Source organism: Zootermopsis nevadensis, unplaced genomic scaffold (assembly GCF_977971745.1).
Source record: "Zootermopsis nevadensis isolate Lab colony 2312 unplaced genomic scaffold, Znev_1.0 Znev_ptg000007l, whole genome shotgun sequence".
NCBI lineage: Eukaryota > Metazoa > Arthropoda > Insecta > Blattodea > Termopsidae > Zootermopsis > Zootermopsis nevadensis.
Genome location: NW_028259139.1, coordinates 2,805,777 through 2,831,849, shown reverse-complemented (window position 1 = coordinate 2,831,849; position 26,073 = coordinate 2,805,777). Strand labels below are relative to the sequence as shown.

At 40.8% G+C, this 26,073-nt stretch overlaps 1 protein-coding gene across 7 annotated transcripts in view; it reads left to right on the top strand.

Annotated features, from left to right (window-relative positions):
* Nucleotides 1-26,073, top strand: part of cv-c (RhoGTPase activating protein) — a 222,625-nt gene that overhangs the window by 159,624 nt on the left and 36,928 nt on the right. Inside the window, exon 1 of one of the 7 annotated variants that reach the window (XM_087343961.1) lies at nucleotides 6,937-7,051. The exons of the other annotated variants lie outside the window; for them this stretch is intronic. The gene's annotated coding sequence lies outside the window, so the exon portion shown is untranslated. Of the gene's footprint in view, nucleotides 1-6,936; nucleotides 7,052-26,073 lie in introns of those variants that run through there. 7 annotated transcript variants of the gene reach the window in all.

The following is a 26,073-nucleotide window of genomic DNA, read 5'->3' as shown; positions in this document are numbered from 1 at the left end:
GTATCACGCGAATGTACTCGTTTAGGAGTACCTTGAAATACTTTAGAATCGTAAGGTTTTGAAATGCTAGCTCAGGATTCTAGAAGAGTTATCTTCATCCTCACCGCCGTGAAAACCTCAAATCCTAGACAGTGACCGTAAAGATTTGTTGATCCTGTAAGAACTACGTTATTTCAACTGAAATTTTCTTACAAAGTGTCGAGTTTATGTACTCGTACTGTTGTTGAAAATTACATCAACTAACGAAATATACCATGTGATTCAGAAAGGACTTTACAACTTTGAAAGTGTATAGAAATTTAATCAGAAGGCTTACAGAATCGGTTGAGGTGTCATTTTGTAGCAAAACAAATCAAGTTTGACTCACGTTGTGCTGTAGTACCGAATTCAGTCACCGCGAGCGCAAGCGGCAGTGAATTTGAAAATGGCTCGTACCACAGTTAGACGAAGATGACCAAGAAGGACGCATTCACTTCCAGAAAGACGGCGCACCATCTCACTACCTCACAGAAGTCCGGGATTTCCTCAATAACCGCTTCCCAGGTCGGTGGATTGGTCGAACAGGATCGATAGCATGGCCACCTCGTTCTCCAGATTTGACACCTCTCGATTTTTTCTTATGGGGTTTCATTAAAGATCGTGTGTATGTTCCACACTTACCTGCCAATCTCACTGAGCTCAAAGCTCGAATCACCGCCGCAGTTGCAGAAGTGACACCGGATATGCTGGACCGTGTTTGGCAAGAAATTGATTTCAGGTGGGATGTCTGCGGTATCACCAATGGCAATCACATCGAAACAAAATGACTATTTGAGGTAAAACTTGATTTGTTTTGCTACAAAATGACACCTCAACCGATTCTGTAAGCCTTACGAATAAATTTCTATACACTTTCAAAGCTGTAAAGTCCTTTTTGAATCACCCTGTACTTTGCGAATGACATATAACTGACACAAGATATTCTCTGAAGAGAAATCTTCCCACGGCTGATTCATTCCTACCAATATCTCATTCTAGGAATTAATTTGCCTTGAAAGGATATTTTCCCACGCGGATAACTGGTGTTAGAACCATTTGAGGGATTTATTAAAGTTCTGTTTGAACACCGTATCACTAGATACCGTATATCCTGAATAATTTTCAATTTCTTAGTCAGTGATACCAGATTGGAAGCTACATTACCACTAGTTCACGTAATGTTCTGGAATTTTATATGGTAATGAAGTTGTATTAATGTGCAACGATTTTACAGTAGTTTTTATTATAGTATATAAAAGTAATTTTCATTGTATGCACTGTTTTAATTGTGGTCTCAGAATTATACAGTAATAAATTATCTTAAGGTCAGTTGTCGGGGAGGAAATTCAGATAGGCACTTTCCAAGAACTGGATTGGCTGGAGTGGCGAAGTTAGGTGTAGACAGAGTAATGTACAAACAGTCTCGCAAACTTTATAATGTGAAAATGAAATTTTAAGAAGTAGGATTTCAGGTTCTATCAGACTACACGCTGATACAATCTTCAGTTTTCAGTATTACAATTTTATCTCTGCTTGTTTCCTCCGAAAATTTCAGTTTATTCTCAGGGAGAAACCTTATTTCATCCGTACCTCGTGTCTTTATATGGTACTGACGATGGAGTTGGTATTTTTTTCATTTTGTAACACGGATGAGAGAACTGACAAATGCATATATAATTTTATTTTAAAAAAAACCTTGAAGTAATTAGACCGTTTTGGATACGTAACTGTACATGGGATGATAATATTAAAACTGATCTTAAATACGTGGATTGTGGACTTATTCGATGTAATTGAGGCCGGGTACATTAGCGGTCTCTTGTGAACAATTTAATACGCCTTCGGGCTACATAAAAAGCTCGGCTGTCAGCTTCTGAAGGAGGTCCTTTTGGACGAAGCGGTTGGTTTCCTGTGGCGCTGGTTTCACTAGGAGGGGTGAGAAGGCCGTCTGTCCGTGACCTTCTGAAGGCCGCAACCTGCGGGTGGGAATTAACCTCACATTCCATCGCAACAGGTAAAGAATCTGAACCACTGGCTAGTAAAAGAAGTTAGGTTATGGTCTGTAGACAGTTGATGTGAACTTGGGGGAGGGGGGGGTTTGAAATCATGTCCCCGGTTTGTAAGACTTTGGGTTCTCACGACGGCGTGTATGAAGATTCCTGTCTTCTGCAGTGTTGTACCTTGTGGTCTGGTAGATGATTATAGACGTTTCGGAGATGCTCGCTCAGCCATTGGACTCTATTTCGGACACAAACCCTGGCGACAGCCTCACCACAATTCGATCAATTTTAATAATATCCCCCATCTACGCCTAGATCTATCAAGTGACTCCTCCCTTTAGATTTTTCTACGTAGTTTTTGTACGTATTTCTCATAAGATGAAAAAGAACATCGTTTAATATCTGGTAAAAATCTGATAAAAAATGTACGCTGGCATAATGTATGAAAATCGTATTTGAATTATTTATATAATTATATACACCTGAGGATGGTTCTTTTAGGAACTGAAAAATGAAAAATGATGGTCTAATATAAATCGAATATTTCGATAAAGAACAACATTTAATATTTTAAATATTTTAAAATGTTAATTATTGTAATATTTTAATATTTAATAAGAATTTATTGTGATTAGACGGACAAGAATTTAATATATACGCATTTCTCAATTTACGCTTACGTGCTACATCCCCTGCCAATCTAACACTCTACGATTCGATTTTCCTGGTTGTCGTATTTGGTGATTAGTACACATATCTGTCTCGTTTCGCTCTCTTTAAAGCTAGTGTGGGTTTTGTAAGTAACATTTCAACGAGTTGGTTATACAGGTTGTCAACCGTACTAGGCGTCATCGCCATGATTGATGATGCTGGTGGTAGGTGAGAGCGGGGATGGCTCGGTTATCTCCAAATCCCCACGTGTCTAATCCCTTACAGCGAAAGCCCTCTGATCTCAGACAGTTAATTCCTGTTACAATGAGCTCTTTTAAAAGCGCAAATGTACGCACAGTACCACATATAGTTCACGGTTGGCGCAGGTGACTAATTAGCTGATAGACGTGCTTAAGAGGAGTGAATGAGATTTCCAAATGCCTTTTTTTTGAAGGGGGAGTGATTAAAGATAGGAATTTATTTTCGGTCCAAATTGCCTTTCTTTATCGTTTATCTTTATTAAGCGCAGTTGGAACTAAAGGCCTATACTAATTTCTCATGTATTCATAAAATAAAATATAGATGTTATTAATTTTCGACTTCGTTAATTTTTAACGGCGATGGAGAGAGAGGGATTTTGTGAACACGGAACATTCCGTACTGTAAAACGCGGAGAATTTGTTGATCGACTTCACGGATTTACTTAGGGGCAATTTTTTTAAATTGAATTAAAGGAACTTGGTAGATTAGAATCGCTTGTTTTGATTCTTAGATTTCCATTACCAGGAAAGAGGACGGCGAACATCTGTCTGATGCACGTTACAACGGAGAGTCACGTGGTGAGAAATCAATCAGCAGCCGGTCTATCGTATTATGTTTCTTTGCGCGGTTTTCCGAAGCAAATGTAACTGTAAATGTAATTATTTAGTGACGACAAAAATATCTCAGCTGTTTGGATGGTTATGGCGGTTTGCTGTATTCAAACATTGGAAAAACCGAGGCCACGAGAAACATCTCGGAACTCAGCGACCTAAAAGTTGTCATTCTCGACACATCAAATCAACATGGATTGACCGTCACCTACGATGTTTATAATCCTCGCGAAGTGTTTTGGGATAATGTATTCTATAATCTGGCAAAGAACTCAATAGTTTCTTCAAGTGGATTGAAGTCGGCGCTCGTACTTTGACCATAGGACAATTTCAGTGCCTTGTAGAATGTTGCGTAATTTCTGTGTTTAGATAACGAAAGAAATTGGTAAAGTAGATATATGTATATTAGCTCAGAAGGAACATCAGATCCAGTCCAAGGGGGTATAATACTAGTAGAACAACCCTATGCTTCCACATTTGTGTAAGGTATAATCCAAGAACCGCCACGGTGGTCTAGCGGTTAGAACGCTGGCCTTGTAATCCTGGGGTCTCGGGTTCGATTCCCGGCGGTGCCCGAATTTATAACTTGTGTTGGGCAAGGCCGTGGTCTAGGCAACACGGAGTTTTCCTCCGGGGGCTTCCCCGGTTTCTCCGTGGCATCCCAACAATTACTCCATTCACACACAGAAGAAGGCAATGGCAAACCACTTCTGGATCATCTGCCAAGAACGTATATGAACAGGTCCCAGTCCGAGAAAAGGAGGGAAGGATCCTGTTCATATGGACCTGTCGTCAGACAGAACACTACAAATAAAATAAATAATCCAAGAATTTGGCTAGGGACCTGAGGTAAATCACGTAGAATCCCAGTCATCCTCTACACAAAGAAGACGTTTGAAACAAGTCTGAAAGCGTTCAGAATTATTGAGTAATATAATTTGACATAAAAGCTGTCAGAGCGTGGCCTGGCGTTGGCGGCTTTACAAGAAACAAATTAGCTTTTGATTTTATAACAGAAACAAAGCTAATATTATTCTCAACGCAGTATTTATTGTTGTTATGGCAACCCATGCCCTCCGTGGTAACAAAGCTGACTTATGCCACAACACGTCCACGTGTGTCGCTACCACAAAGTTCCAAGAACTGTCTCGAAGCTCAGCTCCTCCACATACGTTCCCATAATTAGTGAAAGTTGTACACACGACGCAAGCCACCCTTTGTCACCAGGTCGTCATCGGAGTGGTGAACGCCTTCCTGTTTGGTTGGAGGGCGGACAATAGCGTACAGCCCACAGGTGGTGGTCTACATCTTGGGCGTGCGGGCAACAACTCCTAAGCTCAGAGAACGAGCTTATTACGAAATGTTACACAGCTCCTTGGACGAATTTTTTTTGACGTGAAAACGTCTTTTAAATCGACAGTTTCTGTCGAAGAAATTTAAAACTTCAATAACTCGTCTAAAAATAGACATAGCGCCGCCATCTTAGTCTCGTTTTAAAGAGGAAGGACGAACGTTTGTGCCAGTACCGCTCCGACATTCGTGGCGGCCGGACGTCGCGAACTGCGCACGCGCAAAGTTAACCCACGATTTTCGACTTTCCGGATTCGACACGTGTCCATAAACGGGATCATATCTCAGAGACTAATTATCCGATCCGAGTGAACCAAGTGTTGTTTTGAAGAGGAGTGTATATGTTACAACTCATCCTGGCCTCCAAGTGTGTATCTCAAAAACTCAAGAAGATACGAGGCTGTGAATTTGAAAAAAAGTTTGAAAATTTCCCGATTTTCTTAAAATGTCGCGATATATGAGGGCAAAGTACAACCAGAATTTTTTTGTAAGGGAATGAGAAGGAGCTTCATAATTTGTACTCCAAGTGACCGATTTACTAACCGTTATAGTGCTTAGATTGATTGATTGATTATATCGATATATAAAATAAGATCGATATTCCGTAACCGACTTAACTGTAGTTAACCAGTTGTCGTAAAAACAGAGAAGTACAGACGTTTCATCCAGACAATTGAAATGAAGTTTATCCCAAAGAGATACAGATTTATAAACAAAGGAGCGGCAGTATTTTGCCCATGACTGGTCTTTAATCAGAGTTAAAAGAGTAAGATATGCGTGGTAGAAACAAGAAATACGCGGAATATTAACTTAGGGAATAATCGTCACATGAAATCACTTGTGAGATTTGAGGTGTTAATGGCCGTGATAATGAGTACTTTTCTGGTTTTTGGATTCTTCGACACTGAAGATGGAGAGAGTATTTTCCTCCGAAATGTCGGTTTATACCTAGCAGTCTACGTGACGTCACAACGAGCAGAAGAGATCACTTGGTTGACGTAAGGTGTTAACTGGAGGGTTACATTGGCGTTGATATTGATGGAATAGAATTTCACTTAACAGAATGCGGTTAATTGTCAGCCTTCCCTGTACCGTGAACTTTTGTTAGACCTTCCGGTAGTCTGAATAGACAACGGCCTAGATTCTAACCAGGTATCTAAACATGTAGACGACAGCTAAGTTCTCTACAACTAAACTTTCTTGGAAGGTAGATATGGAATTTGGATGATAACATTCAGTTGAATCTTACAGAAATAGGTTAGAGGATGGGCGGTTGGAGATACAACTATTACACTTGAATATTAATAAGTTTGAAGTAGTGCGCAGACGCGTGTGTTTGGCGTAATAATGAATTCTGTCGTGTTTGTTGTTGCGCTGTGTAGTCTGGTCGATGTTAACCAACGTTTCGGAGGTCATACTGCCTCCGTCATCAGGGCGATGAATATGCCAATAGGGTGTGAGGTGCTGGGTTTATAGGCCCGGAAGTGAAAGGTGTAGCCTGCCCCGAGCCAATGGGAGCATATGGAATATCTTTTTCCCCGAGGTAAACGTCATATCGAGCGAAAAGTGATTGGTTGTAAATGTCATTATTCGGTGCGTGAGACCTGTCATGTGATGAGTAGAGGTATTTTGGAGACACAGACGAAGTTACGTCTTGTGTAAAGATTTGTTAGTATCTTGTTATCATTGTGATGATTAACTCAGCGGAGATTCGAACTGTGTTCTCTTAATCTGAAGAAATTTACGTGTTATTTGTGATACGCTTGTGTAAATTATAAAAACCACGAAGAAACATTTAAGTTATTCCTGTGCGAGGAATCGAACTACGTACAACGTGAAGGCCGTCGGTGCATTACGCTGTCATTTTTAGGCGCAAAGGAAATCGTCCGAGAGTTTGTACGTTTGCTCTTTGTGAGGGGGGGGGGGAGGAGAAGTTAGGGGTAGAAGGTATTAATTGTGTGAAGAGTTGACATTTCCTTCCCCCACCGCCACGCATTCCATCTTGCCTCCCGCTCGCCGCCGCGGTGTTCCTAGCTTCTAGCCGAAGAGATGAACAGTCTTCAGTCTGTTCTCGGTGTGTGTGAATGTCTGTGTAGTGGTTTTCATGGAGCGTCTCCAGAAATCGACAGACGTACAACTTCCTTCCTGTCACGTGGCTTGGTATGTATTAAATGCGTGCAAACAGCACGTTTTATCGTGACATTACGTACACGTGTCCAGACTGAGTGCGAGAGGTCGTCATATCGAACAGAGTAACGCGTGATTCTAGACGTGAATTAATTTAAAAAGTTATGTAACATCAAACCGGGAACTGTAGATGTTACGTACAGTTAAATGGGAAATTAATATTTAGAAGAGGATATTCTTAACGCTGAATCGACTGCAGAGGTTATGTAGCGTCATTTCGAAAGTGGATATTCAGGATTGTAGGTTTTTAATGCTGAATCAACTACAGACGTTTTGTACCGTCAAATGGGAAGTGTACATTCAGGAGGGGAGGTGGGTTGTTAACTCTTTATTATTATTATTATTATTATTATTATTATTATTTAGTGTTCTGCCTGACGACAGGTCCATATGAACAGGATCCTTCCATCCTTTTCTCGGACTGGGACCTGTTCATATACGTTCTTGGCAGATGATCCAGAAGTGGTTTGCCATTGCCTTCTTCTGTGTGTAAATGGGATGCCATGGAGAAACCGGGGAAGCCCCCGGAGGAAACCTCCGTGTTGCCTAGACCACGGCCTTGCCCAACACAAGTTATAAATTCGGGCACCGCCGGGAATCGAACCCGAGACCCCAGGATTACAAGGCCAGCGTTCTGATCGCTAGACCACCGTGTTATCAACTGAAAAAGTAATGTTCCGTCAAATGGAAAGTTTAGATTCGGAACGTACGCACGCAGAATCAAATTGCAGAAGAACGCGTATAAGTAAGACTTTGCTGGATTAATGGAACTAACCAGATTCAAATTAGGAATTGCTTTACGCCTAAAACACGTTTGTCAGAATCCTCATGCTTGTAAACAAAGGATATGTGATGATGATAAAAAGGTGATAATTATACTAAGAAACTCTCGTCAACCTTCAGAGAGTCAATAATAATGATAGAAATGCTTGCAAAATAGGAAACCTCTGAAGAGATATACTTTGGAGACCTTGGGTCATATGAAAATAACAGAATGGAACGTGGGAAAGACTTGCTTTCATAACCTGCTCGCCTTAGATCCATCCTAACATAACCAAACATTCTCAGGTTGTTTTAAACGTTTCAGACTTCGATGTATTATTTTATTTGTAATTGATAAAGAATTGTTTCCCATCGGAGACAAATTCGTATTTCACAGAACACGAAAAAAAAATACTTGAATGATAGTTTACAAACAAAATTGAATGAATCCGTCCTATGATTTTATTTATTTATTTTGCTCGAATGATTGTTTTTTCAAATGCAGTTTAATCAGAATCTGTCTATAGAAATCCATATATAGGCAGAGCGGATAACACCTCCGTGTACGATGCTTCGGTCCGTAAATAATGCATAACCTATTCCTTACCAAAACGAAACTCGTAACACAAAGTGCCTTTTTGAATGTGCCACACCAAATATATCGAAGTTCTCACTTTAAAAAAAACTTTGAGCTGTGGCAGAATACGTGTAGGCTCTCTTTCAAGTTGAGCGAATGATTACGCGAAACAGAAAATGTTCGCCAAAGGTCTGTGACAGGAATAAAGTAAGGCTAGAGATAATTTTCGCATGGGTTAGCAACTGCTGACGCACAAGACAACTACGTTTTCTGTACAGTCGAAGTGGAAGGAATAGGAATTGTCCCTGCTATGTACATTTCAAAGCGATGTTATCCGACAGCCCAAGTTTTCCGTCTAGTTCCTGGAAAAAGAAATGTGTCGTATTGGCCAACTCCCTGCGTTACTAACAAGTGATTAAGCAAGCAGCTTCGAGTCCAGTGATGAGTCCAGTGACGAGCGTTTTGACTTCGGTTTTAATAAGGAGTAGGGAATTTTGTCGACCAGCTGACCGACCGTCAGTTTCTACACATTCTTCTGCATGGAGATGGTCACTAACCATCTTGAAAAAAAGCAAGATGTTGCCAAATGAAGGTCAGAAATAGAACTTATCTCCGCATGACGTCAGCTTTGATCCTAATGATTGATTTTGTTTAATTAATTGTCATGCTTATCCTAGCAAGCTAAAAAGACAGTTTCTGTTCTTTTGTTTTCCTCAGTCCCTCCCAAGGGAATTCCGACATAGTGCCTAGTGTTCATAAACGTTCTTGGCAGATGATCCAGAAGTGGTTTGCCATTGCCTTCTTCTGTGTGTGAATGGAGTAATTGTTGTGATGCCACGGAGAAACCGGGGAAGCCCCCGGAGGAAAACTCCGTGTTGCCTAGACCACGGCCTTGCCCAACACAAGTTATAAATTCGGGCACCGCCGGGAATCGAACCCGAGATCCCAGGATTACAAGGCCAGCGTTCTAACCGCTAGACCACCTCATCTTATTATTATTTAGTGTTCTGTCTGACGACAGGTCCATATGAACAGGATCCTTCCATCCTTTTCTCGGACTGGGACCTGTTCATATACGTTCTTGGCAGATGATCCAGAAGTGGTTTTCCATTGCCTTCTTCTGTGTGTGAATGGAGTAATTGTTGGGATGCCACGGAGGAAAACTCCGTGTTGCCTAGACCACGGCCTTGCCCAACACAAGTTATAAATTCGGGCACCGCCGGGAATCGAACCCGAGACCCCAGGATTACAAGACCAACGTTCTAACCGCTAGACCACCGGTTAAGAGGTTTTTCAACACTGGAATCCGAGCCACCGACAGCGTCCCTAAATAAACGATACGCGCGCACACCGCGCGTTCACTGATAAAGTTGAATGCAACTGTCACGTCCCGGCTCTCGGCCGGAACTACATGACTAACTGCCAAGAGCTACGAGATTTTCCCGATACGAGTTGAGCGTCGCTCTGTAACAAAAATGAAATTAACCTTCGTCTTTTTAGCAATTCCTGTCGTGAGCTTTGTCAGTGTAAATGGAAATCCTGTCGTAAGAGCTTAAATAGGCCATGACCGTATTTTTTCGTCGTTCGTAATTTATCATTGACATCGTTCTTCCATTTGATAGTACAGTGGCCGATCACAGCCTGTTAAGCGTGTCCTATGCAGTGCCAACTCCATATCGGAACGTAAACAAAGGTTTGACTATAATTTTTGCGTGTTCCTTGCTTGTTATCACGTGACCCGCGCGCTGCCATGTTAGTTTTTTATTTTCGTGTAATGGAAATGTGTTGTAGGAAGTTCTATTAATTAATGGCTGGCTGTATAAATAAATTTTGTTTGAATGTTCGCGCGAAGTACATATATAAAGTTAACACGTAATGGGGTTGTAATCTTTGTTTCTGTGTGTGTTCAATTACGTAATTTCATGGCCCTGATAACAGATACGCCGATATATTAAATTTAATACGCCGTGAAGACCCATACTGAAAATTTGCACGCTGGCTTTATGTTTAAATTGAAACATTTTTATTTATATTTCAATTTAAAGAATGAGAAAACCATTTATGATTCTCTGTAAGTTCTTAAACTTTGTCAAACTCAATTCGTACAATTTTCGATATTTTTAACACGTTATTAAGGAAATGTAACAAATGCAGACTAAATGGCTTGTGTAATAATGATATTTCGTCTGAAGTGTACAGTTTAAGTAAGTGCTTATGGGGTAATTATCTTAATTCCGACAAGAATCTCTGCGGAAATGTTGAGGTTTGCAGATAATTTGCCATGTCTTCTGTCAATAAAGCCACTGCCTGAATTTCTTTTTCTATTCATTTCCGGTATCTTACATCTCACAACTGTTGATGTCTTCCAAATGGTTTTATTAAAATCTTTTCACAAGTTCCTTGTCACTGATCGTCTCGCGAATGTCAGATTTTGCACACTTGAGTTCGTTGCTTAGTTCATTAATTTTTTTTTTAATCTTGCAATCGTTGTACAATGTTTTAATACTAAACTCTACTGTCAGCTTTACCGTGTGAGCGATTCTTCGTGGTTGATTATAAAAACTTTCTTCGCTTTTGAAATTTATTTTGTTAACGGGAAAACCGATCCAATTTAAATTTTAAATGGTGTAGGTTTTATTGAAGTAAAGAAACTGTTTTCTGATTTATTGATACTTTCTAAGGCTACAAAAGACATTGAATTTTCTCGTCTGTTAACGAAACATGGTTTTGAATACCGATGTAAGGATAAACTGAGAAGTTGAGACACTTTCGAACAGAAATACGGTCGAAGTGTCAGTGACCTTGGGTCAGTGATTGTCGTAATGATGAAAGATAATGTCCTGTTGCTGTAACTGCGCGTATTAAGACAGGCTACATTCTTGTTCAGGCTGTGATGGATGGTCTGCTCATCAGCATTTGGAATGAACCAAGCCCAGGTTAATAGAGAGAGAGAGAGAGGCACAGTGTCGCCATACGGTCTGAGCTTGAACTAGCCCCAAGCAATAGCGATTCCCGGAAAAGGAGAAACGGACGCTAGCGATTTCAGGTTAACGCTACTAAGAAATCCGACATTCCTTTAAACTAGCTTATCCTCATTACTTCTTCTGCTTATAAAGTCTGCCTTATTAAAATTGAATGTTCATATCGCGTACGTACATTTAAAGATATAAATGACTAGAAAACATCTGCGTTCGGATTAAAATTTACGTAGATAACTCGATTGTTTTTTTTTTTACTGGATTGAGTGTTTGCGTTTGGTGAAATATTGGCTTGGAAGAGGCGGGAATCATTCTGTTGGCACTGCCACAAGTTATCACGCCCGTCGCCATGTTAGTATCGGCTTATAGTAGGCGATTTAACAGTGGAAAGATGCGGTCTTTCATGGTATACTGCACGTAGCAAGTTTAGTAAAAATCTAACAGTGGTTGAAACGCGGACATGATTCCGTAACCTCTCATTCCTTTTCGAACAGAGAAAGTGTTTTTTTTGGCGCTAATTATAAGACCGTAATTCAACTTGTAATCCTGGGGTCTCGGGTTCGATTCCCGGCGGTGCCCGAATTTATAACTTGTGATGGACAAGGCCGTGGTCTAGGCAACACGGAGTTTTCCTCCGGGGGCTTCCCCGGTTTCAATTACTCCATTCACACACAGAAGAAGGCAATGGCAAACCACTTCTGGATCATCTGCCAAGAACGTATATGAACAGGTCCCAGTCCGAGAAAAGGATGGAAGGATCCTGTTCATATGGACCTGTCGTCAGACAGAACACTAAATAAAAAACCTCAGGGTGGTCCATGAGCCGGGATAGCTCAGTCAGTATAGTGACTAGCTACGGGCTGGACGACCGGGGTTCGATCCCCGACGGGGGCAGAGGATTTTTCCTCTAGCCTCTGGGAGGCCCACCCAGCCTCCTCTACAATGGGTACCGGGGTCCTTTCCCGGGGGTAAAGCCGGCCGGGGCGTGATGCTGACCACTCACCCCCCATCTAGTGCCGAGGTCAAGGAAGAGAGGAGCTGTACCTCCACTCCCCCCCAAACGCCTACATGGCGTGTAGTGGGACAAACTTTACTTTACTTTTTAGTGATGAAATACGGAGAAGGGTAACGCAGGGTATCGGAGAAATTAGATTCGATACAAAATTGTGGTAGGAAAATTTGAAATTAGGGATAACTTGGGAGACCTGTGTATAAAAAAGTCGATGATATTGAAATATGTGTTGGAGAAATGCGGCGTGCACTGGATTAATCTTTCTGAAGCATGTGGCGAGTGTAGGTCCGGGCTTGTGATCGCGTGTTCCGGCACATGAAGGGAAAATTTCTTCGCTACCAAAGGAAAAGGTTGCTCTGTAGAGCGGACAGTAAATCTGCTTGCGTCTGACAGGAAGTCTGCCTGTGCAGTTAACTTGTCTTCAGGTGCCGCGTGTTTCTGCGGGAGGTCTACATGAATCAGAATCAACTTTTCCGATTGTCGTATTAGTATCCCGCGTCGCTGATGTGCACTCTGCAATTCTGTGACCATCTGTTTACGTAGCAGCCACACTCCCACGTGCTTGCATGAGAGACTTCCGTTGTCAGCTGCAGTTCAGCTGTTAACACTTTTACTTCATATTTGAGGGAGTCCGAGGCTCGATTCTCGGTTCGATGACCTGCTTTTCATAGAATGTGCTAGTACCCGTGCCTTTAAATAGGTCGTGACCACTTCCCTCTGAATGCTTTCTCCATTTGAAACCAAGCAACGTATTCAGCGCAGAAATATACAAGGTGCGATCGGAAAGTTTCCAGACTGCGCGTATAAAAACCCGTACACTTATCTCAGGTATTAAATTCATCCATCACCCTCGAAGTAGTTCCCCTGGGAGTGAACACAACGATCCCAGCGCCGCTGCCAAGCCTAGAAATCTTTCTTTGTCAGCCTGTCAAGCACCATCTGCGATTCTGCCTGAATCTCTTCTATCGTCTCAAATCTCCTTCCCTTTAGCTGAATTTTCATCTTTGGGAAGAGGAAGAAGTCACACGGAGCTTAGAAAGGAAGTTGGGGGGTCGGTTCTTGCAAGATCTTTGAGCTCCTGACAAACGAGAAGTCGATTCTGCTTCTGGTCCTCAGACAGGATGCGTCGCATGTGGAGTTCTTCCTTTAGAATCAGCTGACAGGTCCCATAGCCTATCCCAACAATGTCGCACAAGTCGTTGATGGTACGACGTCGATCTTCGTAACATTTTGGGGCGTTGTGCTCGAAGATGGTCGTCCAGAACGCTCGTCATCATCGACAGAGGTTCGGCCATTTTTAAAACGTGAATGCCACACAAAAGTTTGTGCACGACCCATTGCGGACTCCCCAAATGCTTGCTTTAGCATTTCATAGGTTTCCGTAGTCGTTTTGGCGAGTCTTTGGCAAAATTTGATGCACACGCCATTCCGAAATCGCAGGAGGGTCGGTGTAATGCACTACCAAAACGCCCGTAACTAAGAAACAAATGCTAATTCGATGATGCCGGCTGGCACACTGATTCACTATGAATGTAGGCCGCACCCCCTAGCGGTAGAAGCTCGTACTACATCCGGTTCGGCCTCTATTGACACAGTCTTGAAACTTTCCGATCGCACCTCGTACTTAAGTACGTAAACACAAGGAAGAAACGTGATATTGACTGAGTAGTTTGTTGTGCTGGTAACTTTTGTGTGTGTGTGAGAGAGAGAATTTCGGTTTTGCATGACGGCACACCACATAATTTCGCCTCACGAAAAGACTACGAAACTACGTGGACATAAATTGTAATTCTTGGCTGATAAAAATGTAGGCTAATGAAAGCAAACGCTAACTCATATTAGATAAAACTATCAGTGATGAACCTGTTTGTGTGTTGAATTCTAATCACGAAAGATTTGCTTTTTCTAACTGAAACGTGCGAATATGCATGAAAAAATTACGGCGGAACTGAAATCTTGTGGCTTGGCTGATTTCTTCGTCTTTATAAATGCTATGATGATTTTATCCAATGGACCGGTGTAGCTCAGTCAGTATGGTGACCGGCTACGGACAGGACAATAGAGGTTCGATCCCCGTCGGGGGCAGATTTGTCCAGACTGGCTCCGGGGCCCACCCAGTCTCCTGTCCAATGGGTACCGAGGGTCCTTTCTCGGGGGTAAAGCCGGCCGGGACGTGATGCTGACCACTCCCCCCATCTAGTGCCTCCTTTTTCGATGGTTTTGTTCTGTATTTTGGAGAAGAGACGACGTGCTTAGAATGTGTTGAAGTTGTTCTTAAGTACAGCTACAGATTGGTTCACGTGCCATATGTCAGGTTTGCTTCGCGTGACGTAAGACATCTCCTGTCTCTTGTTTGGCGAGTTCGTGTTGCTACTTACCTTGTGTTCATACACTGGCGATGGAAGGATATTACTTCTCATGCTAAAACAGCAGAGTAGAATTCTCAGCATGTGACCGCCAAGAGTTTTCTGCGTCTTTCGAGTGCGTGACGGAGAAGTCTTTACGTGGATGGAAATACAGATTGATTTTCAGTTAAACTTCTCTGTAAATTAAAGAGCTTCCTACGAAAAATGGAGCAGCTTAAAAGTATTTATTATTTTATTTAGTGTTCTGTCTGACGACAGATCCATATGAACAGGATCCTTCCATCCTTTTCTCGGACTGGGACCTGTTCATATACGTTCTTGGCAGATGATCCAGAAGTGGTTTACCATTGCCTTCTTCTGTGTGTGAATGGAGTAATTGTTGGGATGCCACGGAGGAAAACTCCGTGTTGCCTAGACCACGGCCTTGCCCAACACAAGTTATAAATTCGGGCACCGCCGGGAATCGAACCCGAGACCCCAGGATTACAAGGCCAGCGTTCTAACCGCTAGACCACCTCATCTTATTATTATTTAGTGTTCTGTGTGACGACAGGTCCATATGAATAGGATCCTTCCATCCTTTTCTCGGACTGGGACCTGTTCATATACGTTCTTGGCAGATGATCCAGAAGTGGTTTGCCATTGCCTTCTTCTGTGTGTGAATGGAGTGCCACGGAGAAACCGGGGAAGCCCCCGGAGAAAAACTCCGTGTTGCCTAGACCACGGCCTTGCCCAACACAAGTTATCTAAATTTTGTGCAGATCCATCTATTTAGAGGTTCTCGAGCCGTTGCAAGCTGACGTATCGACGAGGCGAAGTTAATATGAGCATTTTTGCAACTTCGTTGCGAACGCCCGTAATAAAAGAGATCAATTTATTTGCCTGCACAGAGTAATATTTCAGTAGATTTTATCTTTGTAAGTAATAAATTCAGGTTCTAGGCGTCATATATATATATACTCTTCATCGGCTCTCTTAACGGTATACCAAACAATACATTAACGCCTGGGCTACTGAAATAAACCTCCTTGTGTTTTGTGCAATAAACTGAAGGCACCTGCTCGAAATTGTTTGGTTAGATTATTCATTAGACTGCGTATTCATTATTACTGGTCAGGTTAGTTTATGGTTTGTAAACGGTGTCTGGTGTGGATCCAGGTATGTTCACAAGTAGGTTAAACTGATATTAACTGTTTTAATCAGTTCTGCTTAGTTAGAGCGTCCTCGTTGAACACACAAACTCATCGTACAACCAGCTTCTGAAAGATCACTTTGCACCATGTAGTTAGTTACGTTTATTTTTCAGTTTCCTGTATTCGTCAGGGCTTAAAGACTCCTGAAATGTTGTTTGTCGTTTTTAACACATAATATGAACACATCTGTATTTATTTAAGAGACATTAAACGGCGTACAAATTACACTTACGCCATTGGAATGAGAAATTTAAAGTTTTATCACAGCATGTAGAATTGACGTAACTTCAATTGATGTCCACCAGGAGCGCAGCTGTTGACGTGGCAGTAAAATGGCGACTCAACCCCGAGAAAGCGTTTTGTGTGCTCAAGGTCGTTTGTACAGAATCTGTGAACATTGATGAACGGAATATTCGGAGGAAGTCTTATAAGGATAATGAATGCTCGAATTAAGTTCCGCGAAGTGTGGCGGCGTAGAAATAGGACACACGCGATTTTATCAGAAAGTGCATTTGAAGAGAACAGTGGATGTGACACGCAGATGTTCGAGAGGTTAGTATCGCTGCTTCGTATTTGGGAGCTCCCGGGTTTAAGTAAACTCGGAGACCATCTGACCCAACTGAGGTCGCGCGTTGCTACATTCTGGTAATGTTTTTGATATACGAGACCCATAAAAACACCGTGAGCAGAACGCAGAGTTGTTGAATGTTAAAGATGGTACATATAACATGTGGGTTAACTCAGGGGTCGGCAACCTGCTGCCCGCCGGTCACATGTGGCCCTTACAAATTGTTCGTAGCCCGTCACATGATTGAGGGCAAACTTTTTCCGACCCCTCGTTTAATGATTGGATGAAAGTAATCCCTGCTGGTTGGCTTCCGATCTATCACCCTTAGTAATAGGGAACACTGTTGAAAATTGATATGTATCACACACGTAATTAAATCATAAAATATCCCCAACCGATATTGTACGAGTGTGAACGAATGGGAGTACACTTGTTATGAAGCAAATGCATTTTATACCCAGAAATAGAACAATAAAACCGCCACGGTGGTCTAGCGGTTAGAACGCTGGCCTTGTAATCCTGGGGGTCTCGGGTTCGATTCCCGGCGGTGCCCGAATTTATAACTTGTGTTGGGCAAGGCCGTGGTCTAGGCAACACGGAGTTTTCCTCCGTGGCATCCCAACAATTACTCCATTCACACACAGAAGAAGGCAATGGCAAACCACTTCTGGATCATCTGTCAAGAACGTATATGAACAGGTCCCAGTCCGAGAAGAGAAAAGGATGGAAGGATCCTGTTCATATGGACCTGTCGTCAGACAGAACACTAAATAATTAAATAATAGAACAATGCAGCGGCTGTGTATTAAGCCACTAACGCAGTGATACACGAGATTTGGAATTGGAGTTCACGCTTTCAGTCATAGAATTGGAAATGGTGGTCTTTTGTCTGGCGCAATATTTGTGGTTTGTCTAACGATGTTGTCAGCAATTGAAAATATGAATAAAAGCAGTCGTAGACTAACGTAAGGCACTAAACGAGGGAAGGGACAGAGTGAAACCTCAAGAATGTCAGGGTAGCCGGTCTCCGGATCGAGATTTGAACCTGGAATCTGCAAAACAAAACGAAGTCTGGATGTTATTCAATCGGCCCTGGTAGAATAGAAATTCAAATGTAATGATTAAAACAGGTTTTGGAATGTGTAAAAGAATGCAATGGTAAAGCTTGTTGATATGGGATAAGTATTCGACGTTTCGGACGCCTTCCGTATCAGTAACCAAATCGTGGGAGATACTGAAACTCCATTTTTCATTACAGCTGATACCCCCCCAGAAATACGACCAAGTTAAGGTTAGAGTTGCCTTCCTAACGGCCACTGGGTGTGTCCATCAGCTGTACTAACTGTTACGAAAACATCGCTGGTCTGATGTTGTTGTTAATGGTCTCCGTCTCTTTACTTACTGGGAATTAACTTTGTTACACCTGTTTGTGATGGTGATGTGTGTCACTGCAGGAGCAAAGTGGTTGAAGGATCGGTGTTTATTTAACCCTGTGCTCGTCCGTCTTGGCTTCCGAGATAACTTGCCTGTACAGTGATCGAATTAATTTTGCTGGAAAGCATTTCGTGTTCTACAACATGTAATTGTCTTAATCACGTTAATGTGATGTTGATTGACAGCGACTGACGCAATATTTCACAAAGAGTGTTTGCTTTTCATTTTACATCAAATGCTCGTTATTTTGAATTTATCTATAACTGTGTTAAAAAAAGTTATCCAGCTGTTCGAAACACAACCTGTCACATCCTTACTCTTTTCGATCACGTATTTGATATTGAATCATGTTTGTACACATACTTTTCTTTATGAAATAATAATTTCAGAAAACTGCCATTTTAGGATCTTTACGAGGTGCGATCGGAAAGTTTCAAGACTGCGCGTATAAAAACCCGTGCACTTATCTCAGGTATTAAATTCATCCATCACCCTCGAAGTAGTTCCCCTGGGAGTGAACACAACGATCCCAGCGCCGCTGCCAAGCCTGGAAGAATCCCTGGAAAGCTTCTATTTAAACGTTCGATCGGATATAATTTGGCGCGCCGCTGAACACTACAAGAAGTCGAAAGCCCTATCCCAAATTTCTGCGATAAATTGTCGAAAAATGTGAGTGAAGAACCTTTATGAAAGTTTGCTGGGGACGTGCAGGTCAGTTTCCTGGGCAGGACTGCTCGATGCGGATGTTTTGGTGTTTCTCTGTTGACAGTTGATAGCTTTCGTGTTCACGCACGTTTGTTTACGACTTTTAATTTATAACTTTCAGGGCGTGACTTTCCTAAACCACGCGTCTTATTCAGAGCTACAATTCCTGTTGTAGAGTGTATTTTCTATAGGCTTAATTGGTTTCTTTATCATGAAACGGAACGTCGCGGAAGTGTGATTACAACTTCTACTTTATATTTGAGAGGTCCTGGGTTCAAAATTCGATTCTGGTACCGGCCAGTTTCACAGGTTTCTCGTAAGATAGTGTAATTGCGTCATATTGTGAATATTATAACAATTATTTATTTTAATCCGTCTGATCACAATATAATTTTTTTTATTTAAAATTTCTTATAATTAAGATAATAAAATATCATTCATGTTCCAATATCGATTGATCGATTTACATTTCGGAACATTTACACAACATATTTCGGTTTTTATAAAACCATCATCAGGTGTAAAATATATCTAAGAACTTTAAAACTCAATTATGATTTCTGTAGTTTTTTTTTGGTGATGTTTCATTACGTTTGTTTTTTCCATTTTTGGGCGAAGGTGTCCAGAAGTACTCAGAGTGCTTCTGGACATATCGGGACACTCACTCCTACATCTTTGGCCGATATGTACATCTAATAACATTTAAGAAAAACAACACCTTCGCCCAAATATGGAAAAAACAAACGTAATGAAACATCACCAAAAAACTACAGAAATCATAATTGAGTTTTAAGTTCTTAAGATATATTTTACACCTGATGATGGTTTTATAAAAACCGAAACATGTTGTGTAAATGTTCCGAAATGTAAATCGATCAATCGATATTGGAACATGAATGATATTTTATTATCTTAATTATAAGAAATTTTAAATATTGTGATCAGACGGATTAAAATAAATAATTGTTAGGTTTCTCGTAGTTATCGGCCCCTTCAGGGAAATTCAGTTATAATACTTCGTATAAGAAAGTATCAGTTTCATAATTATTTTTGATTCATAATCCACCAATAACTTAATAATTCGAAACTATTGGCCCATAACCTAAATTACTGACAACGTCGTTAAAAAAAACTGCCAACATAAATCTTTAGCGTTTACAAAGAAGAATAGAGAAAGAGATTTATGCCTGGAATAAACGAACATCGTTAACAGTGCTGAAAACTGAAACTCTTGCCTGCCGCGCTGAAGTTCGCATCTCTTGCTAATTTCTGCGTTTGTGATGTTCCCCCGTCAGAAACACGACTTGGCAAGGCACCCAGCTCACATTTCACATAAACAGTAACTTTATGACGACTGTTTCGTATACTTATCTGACGGTGATGTCTCTCCTGTTGTCAGTTTCAGAAATGGTCCCATTTTTCGTACAGAAATTGTGTTCTTATATATAAAAAAATTTCCGTCGGAACTTCGTAATTATCTCATATGAAATTTTTTTTTGTCCGTGATGTGACCACCTTGTGTTTTTTTCACATTCTAGCTTGAGCGAAGATCACTTTATGGACCAATTCGCGCTTGCTTGCGTGTGTCTGTCTGTCACATGCCTCTGTAGCGATTTTCCTACTAGGTAGGCACCCCTTAGTACCATGGAGTAATATTTCTTTTCGTTGTTATTGAAATTCCTATTCTAATTTCTTCTATTTATATCCTGTTTTTCTTGTTAATACCGTTATGCCTATTATTATTATTCTTATTCTTACTCACATTGCTGTTGTAATCGCAACTGTTTTCCATTTGCCGGGTTGGACGCCCCAAGGCCTCTACCATCTCAGGTCATATTCTTCTGAGGCCTCCACCAGGGGGTCCAGGAAAGTCCTCGAAGGGCTTCGCAACATACAGAAATGGGCAGCTTCCGGGTACTGCAACCCCTGGGGACACCACCATGTAATGCCCCCACGCCTACGCCCAAACAGGATTGTTAATTTAACCTCCGGACTATTCACAACCCACGCCACTCCTAAATCGTTACAAATCTCAGGGTAGGTTACCTCAGAATGTGGAATAGGACTGCTGGTTACTCGTCCGCGATGTTTGGCCGAATGTTTTAGAAATCTTTGTTTTGAGAAGGTCAAAGTTCGAATCGGGCTGTTAATAAGAGGTAACCCTTGAGCTGTAGACCGAGCTCCAAGAACAAGGAAAACGTAAGAAAATTCAGATGCTAATAAAATTACTGTGTGACTAGAACTGAGACGCAGAAGAATTAACTGGTGTCTTGTATGGCTTCTCCTTCCTTGCGTCGCGTTGATTTTGGTGCTGGTTGAAACCGCGGGGCAGCACTCGCTCTGCCGGCAATCAGTCAATAATTCAGAGCATCGTCGTGAGGTCGTTAGCCCCTGCACAACATTCGCTTCTGGTTGCATAAATAGCTGCAATAGAAAGTACGCTCTATTTTTACAGCAATCAAAACAAAGTTCGTTGTGACGTCATGACCACCAGGTGGCATGATCCACGTGGAGTACTGATCGAGAATTTATTAGTAGGTCACGTCACTATTGGGCTAAGTTTAGCAGCGGACAGTAGGTTTAAAATAGAACAATTTGAAATGTCAAGTCAGTATTGACGTTTTACTTTTTTTCGGAAGTCTAATTCCTACGTAATGTAGACGTAAACAAGAAATTTTATGAAGATTTCTGTCTTCTGGGTTGTTGCGCTGTGTAGTCTGGTAGATGTTAACCAACGTTTCGGAGGTCATACTGCCTCCATCATCAGGGCGATGAGTACGAAGATTTCTGTCTTCTGGGTTGTTGCGCTGTGTAGTCTGGTCGATGTTTACCAACGTTTCAGAGGTCATACTGCCTCCATCATCAGGGCGATGAGTATGAAGATTTCTGTCTTCTGGGTTTTTGCGCTGTGTAGTCTGGTAGATGTTTACCAACGTTTCAGAGGTCATACTGCCTCCATCATCAGGGCGATGAGTATGAAGATTTATGTCTTCTGGGTTGTTGCGCTGTGTAGTCTGGTCGATGTTTACCAACGTTTCAGAGGTCATACTGCCTCCATCATCAGGGCGATGAGTATGAAGATTTATGTCTTCTGGGTTGTTGCGCTGTGTAGTCTGGTCGATGTTAACCAACGTTTCAGAGGTTATACTGCCTCCGTCATCAGAGTATGAAAATTTCTGTCTTCTGGGTTCTTGCGCTGTGTAGTCTGGTCGATGTTAACCAACGTTTCAGAGGTCATACTGCCTCCATCATCAGGGCGATGAGTATGAAGATTTCTGTCTTCTGGGTTGTTGCGCTGTGTAGTCTGGTCGATGTTTACCAACGTTTCAGAGGTCATACTGCCTCCATCATCAGGGCGATGAGTATGAAGATTTATGTCTTCTGGGTTGTTGCGCCGTGTAGTCTGGTCGATGTTTACCAACGTTTCGGAGGTCATACTGCCTCCGTCATCAGGGCGATTCATCTTCATACTCACCGCTGTGAAAACCTCAAATCATACAAAGAAATTTTATCCGGTTTTTAGTCAAAATCGGAGCATTATAGTATCATTTATTTTGGGCTTGCAGTTAACGTAGTACGAATCTGTAAATTCACGAAAATGTTATGCCATGGCATCTATCGTAGGGCTCCAAAATGTCTGAGACTGGCTTTCGTATCCCTAAAATTAGTTAGAAATCTGACGCTATTTGGTTACGAGATAAACGTCTGTGATGCGTGTTGAGACTAAACAAACCGCTGAAGAAATGCGTGTTTGTGAACAAAGAAAAAGGTAATAAACACTATTCTATTTCAGAACCTGAAAAGCGTTGTTAAGTCTCCAGCGAACGATTTTACAGTTTTATTGGCGAGATGCGTGTGTCCTTCCTTCATCTCAATTGCACTAAAAGTAAACCATCGTCCGACGCCGGGGACGCGTCCATGGAAAGCGCTGCGTTCCGAGAATCCGCGGTGGACGAATTTAGCCTGATATTGTTTGGTATTAATGAGGGCACGGAAACATGGTCGTGTAAAGTCGAAATAAACAAACAATACGACCGTAAATATACTGTAATGATATTTATTTGTGAAGAAACTGTGTTAAATAGTTGAACATTGACGTAAAATATCAGCGGATATTCAGATTTTGAAATAAAATATAAACGAAATGTTAGGTATCAGAATGAAACATTAGTACAGTTGCTTATCAGACACCATCATTTCGGATGCAGGTGTTAGGGTTTCGGGATCAATGCGATCGTGAATGGATGATTTAGTTTTTAAACACTAGTGGTGCTTTTCGTATGCTGCCATAGCATATCGCGATGCTGTTTTGTGTAAATGTTGGTGAAATCTAGGATTTACCAGATAAATATAGGATTTACCAGATAAATATAGGATTTACCAGATAAATCTAGGATTTACCAGATAAATATAGGATTTACCAGATAAATATAGGATTTACCAGATAAATCTAGGATTTACCAGATAAATCTAGGATTTACCAGATAAATCTAGGATTTACCAGATAAATCTAGGATTTACCAGATAAATCTAGGATTTACCAGATAAATCTAGGATTCGTCAGATATATCTAGGATTCGCCAGATATATCTAGGATTCGCCAGATAAATCTAGGATTCGCCAGATAAATCTAGGATTTACCAGATAAATCTAGGTTTTACCAAACGGTGTTGGTAAAAATCCGAGAAAATAACTTTTCGCGTCTTATTTTGGGATCTTACCTATGGGTGTTGGTTAATGTTAGGATTTACCATAAGCAGGTAGTAAAAGGTTTAGTTTAGGTTAGGTTAGCAAAAAATTGCTTGTGCAAATCCTCTGGTGCAGGGGTTCTCATCCTTTTTCGCTGGCGTACCACTAATTCTAATTTAACACATTACCACTAACCAAATGCGTTCAGGGAAAACTTTTTTGGTTTTATTATATTTTGATTTTCTTACTATGTTGCAACAAGTAAGTCTTGAAGCAACAGTGGAAAAAATGTACTTTGATGATTGAAATGTCTAATTTTTAATCTATTATTTTGACGTCTAAACATTTTTTTAAAAATATAACTTTGTTGAGGAATGTATGTTTTTAAACCCCGAAAATGGGGCTTTACCAACATTGTTTGGTAAAACCTAGGTTTGTCCGGTAAATCGTAGGTTTCACTAACTTTCTGGCTTTTATGGTAAACATATATAAATAGTCGACCAAAAAATACGTTTTATTATCTAAACTTCTTATTGGGAAATTTGTCAGATGCGATGACACTGAAAATATGTAAAGGCGTGAGATTAAAATTAATACATTTTGTGAGCTTAAAGTCTTGTCAGGGTATGGCTGTCTTCTGGGTTGTTGCGCCGTGTAGTCTGCTTACGTTTTATCGACATTTTAGAGGTTCTCGCTGCCTCCATCTTCAGGGCGATCTATACCATTAATATTTATTCCAAATCTTATGTACTGTTCACAGTTTTAGTTATTAATAACATTATAAGGACCATGCCTTGTGGATTTTCTCTGTTGTTACAGTCGCTAATATCCACCGGTGGACGTGGTCTTCATAAAAGTTGTAAAATTTGGTATGTGGCGTAGGGCGAGGTTTTCCTTTCAAAGTCGTTCTAGAAATATGTATACTACTATATTAGAAGACGTAAAAATGTCTAATGGTCGATTTTTGGCGCAGTTATTAATTAACAGGACTCTTGTTTGTGTTGTAGGAATATTTGTTTTTGAAGACGGGTATGTCTGGGCGTCCTATCGAAACCAAAGATGCTTGGAGGAAACATACATCTCAATCCCTAGGCAAAACTTCTAGCCCTTATCTCAAAATAAACCTAAACTCATGCTGGTCATTTCTGTCAGAAATTTCCAGTGAACGCAGTCTTTGGGTGTAGAGATTCTTCGAGAGGTCTCATATCCAGGCAAAATGGCATTCCACTTATAGTTCTCCCTCGTCCTTTGTGACCTTACCAGGGTCTTGTACAAACAAGCCAAGACAATTCGTTGTGTTTTGTGAAAGCTCGGATTTGTTTTAGTTGTACTGATGTTATCAGTAATGGCCAAGGTCTTTGGGTGGTGGAAACGAGTGGTAAGTGTTTGGAGTGGATCGGTCATAAACATGGCGCCAGCCCGTACTTGCCGACTGCGCGTACACCGAATATATTACATTTTGCACTAACATTCCAAGGGCTTCAATAGCTTTTAGAAAATTATACAGTTTTACCCGTTGATTTATGAAGACCAGAAACGTGATCTGTCACACCAAGGGAACAGAACATCGAGGGATGTTTTTCGACAGTGTTCAAGGGGAATATTTGAACCTTTGACGAAGGAAGATTGAGGAAATTGCATAATATTATTAGCGTTATTACATAAACAAGGAGCACGCATGGGGAAAGCAGGAAATGCGTCCAACATTTTAGTTTGAAAAGCTGGAGGGAAGAGGATAATATTAAAATTGCGTTTGAAGAAATATTATGTAAGGCAGAGGACTGGATTCATCTTAAGATGCATGGCTGTCTTCTGATTGTAGCGCCGTGTTGACTAGTAGAAGTTTACGAACGTTTCAGAGGTTCTTGCTGCTTCCATCATCAGGGCGAAAACCTCAAATCCAACTTGGATTCATCGTGTTCAGCGGAGTCCAGTTCTGGATCATTGGGACAGGCAGATAACATAAAATGTTTTAAGAAAGGCTGGACTGTAGAGTTAGAAGATTTTAATGTCTAATGCATATATTTATTTTTCACAGTCTATACACAAACTTATTTAAAATAATGTTGTTAAAATATTATAACATTTACAGTATAAAGTACACTATGTTATATTTTATGGCGCTCCTTTATCGTAGTACGACATTACATTATTTTTGAACGACATGTTTCGATGTTTTATGACATCATCTTCAGGTTTATCAATTTATATAATTTTAAAAACTATTATACATTTTGATGCATTGCATTTAATGATCTTTTAGTATGTTTGTAGACTTTTCTGTCTTCATAGTTGATCTGGTGTTTGTATTTAGATGTTCGTTATCTGTGGAATTGATTTCCAAGTGTTATTATGCAAATTTTGGTATGGAATTGACATAGGAAATAAATAAATATTAATATGATTGTAAATATAAAATATAATGAAAAACATACCAAGTTGTTATTATTATATTATTATATTATTTTAAATAAGTTTGTGTATAGACTGTGAAAAATAAATATATTTATTTGATTCAACACAAACATGACGCACTTAAAATACAAATTTTAATGTCTGGTAGAAAAATTAAGAAAATGTTGTACTACCTCAGTGGCTGAGTTACACGTGCCATATTCTGTTTTCTGCCAACACAGAAGCGACCCACAATCTGAATAGGAAAGTTTATGAATACCCAAACAGCAGCGTTTCTGGTGGAACCTGATAAAACT